We start from the raw sequence: 2,047 nt of genomic DNA, 5'->3' as shown, positions 1-2,047 counted from the left end.
ATCTTTTAAATAGATATAATAGTTATAGATTCCTGGTAAATGACCAATGTTACCATTATATAGTAACAATCTTTACCTCATGCTAGTTTTTGATTTACAGCGTATTTTGTCGAATATAATTTATGACCACCTCACTTAATTGTGGATACTGTTTGCATGGAATATGCTTTTTCATTCTGTTTCTTTCAACCTATTTGACTCAAAGTTAAAGTGAGTCTCTTGAAATCCTGGTCTCAAGCAATCTTCCAGTCCTGGCCTCCCAAAGTGCTGGGGCTACAGGCATGAGCCACCACACCTGATTAGTCTTCTTAAACTTAATAAAGCTTGTTCTGTGTCTTAACAGAGTACACCATGTTCGAACAAGAATATTGTGTGATTTGTTGCATATTGTGTGATTTTGTTTGTTCTTATTCCATTGGGCCATTTAATTTCTTATTATTAGTTTAATCAATTTACATTTAAAATGATTCCATAGAGGAATGAAGTTACTATTACCATTTTGATTGTTATTATTTTCTGTGTTTCTTGTAGAGATGTTTTCCATAATTTCCTATTTTACTGTCTTAATTTTTGCTTTTTTGAGTTTGTAGTGTTATGCTTTGTTTCCTTTCTCATTTTGTATTGCATACTTTCTATAAACTTGTAATTATCTAGGTAATTGGAGATTATGTAAATCATTTTAAAGTTATAACAATATTAGTATGTCATAACTTCAGTTGAATACAAAAACTATACCTCTTTACATCCTGTAGTGGGTTTTTTGTTTGTTTTGTTTTGTTTTGTTTTTGAGATGGAGTCTCGCTCTGTCACCCAGGCTGGAGAGCAGTGGTGTGATCTCGGCTCACTGCAACCTCCGCCTCCCAGGTTCAAGCAATGCTCTGCCTCAGCCTCTCAAGTAGCTGAGATTACAGGCACCCACCCCCACGACCGGCTAATTTTTCATATTTTTAGTAGAGATGGGGTTTCACCATCTTAGCCAAGCTGGTCTTGAACTCCTGACTTCGTGATCCACCCATCTCGTCCTCCCAAAGTGCTGGGATTACAGGCATGAGCCATTGTGCCCAGGCTTACATCCTGTAGTTTTTCATTATTACAAATATTATTTTATATTGTGTATCTATTAACAGATTTATGCAGATTTTTTTGTTGAAATTCTATAGCAGTATTTTAAGAGATTTTGCTTAATGATTATGGTAGTAAACAATTGTATATGTGTTTATGTATTTACATTTAACAGAAAGTTTATAGTTTCATGTAGTTTTTTAAGGTTGTTCAGCTTCATTATATTTTTCAACATATGGACTCTTTTTGGCAATAAAAAAATAAACAGCATCTCACTATGTTACTCAGGCTCATCTTGAACTCTTAGCCTCAACTAATCTGCCTGCCTTGGCCTCCCAAGACTCTGGGATTACAGACATGAGGCACTGGTGCCTGGCCACCATGTAGCATTTCTTGTGGGACCAGGCCTGTGGTGATAAATACCTTCACCTTTTGTTTATTTTGTAAGTTCTTTATTGTTTCCTTATTTTTAATTCCAGAATAATTCCAAATAATTTCAAAGCAAACAGTATTGATTGGTATTAGTTTTTCTTTTATCACATAAAAATTTGGAAAGTTCTCATCCTCTTTTATCTTCAAATAACCCCTCTAACTACTTTTTCCCTACATTTGTCTTCTAAGATTTCTTTTCCAAACGTCGTAATCTACTTAATGGTGTTCAGTAAGTTTAACATTCCATGTTTTCATTTTGTTTTGCAATTTTATTTTATTTCATTTTACTTTACTTTTTTATTTTTTTTGAGACACAGTCTTGCTCTGTCACCCAGACTGGAGTGCAGTGGCATGATCTCAGCTCACTGCAAGCTCCGCCTCCCAGGTTCATGCCATTCTCCTGCCTCAGCCTCCCTAGCAGCTGGGGCTACAGGCGCCCGCCACCATGCCCAGCTAATTTTTTGTATTTTTTAGTAGAGATGGGGTTTCACCGTGTTAGTCAGGATGGTCTCAATCTCCTGACCTCGTGATCCGCCCGCCTTGGCCTCCCAAA

This window comes from Pan paniscus, chromosome 22 (assembly GCF_029289425.2).
Source record: "Pan paniscus chromosome 22, NHGRI_mPanPan1-v2.0_pri, whole genome shotgun sequence".
In the NCBI taxonomy this organism is placed as follows: domain Eukaryota; kingdom Metazoa; phylum Chordata; class Mammalia; order Primates; family Hominidae; genus Pan; species Pan paniscus.
This window is presented reverse-complemented; position numbering follows the sequence as displayed.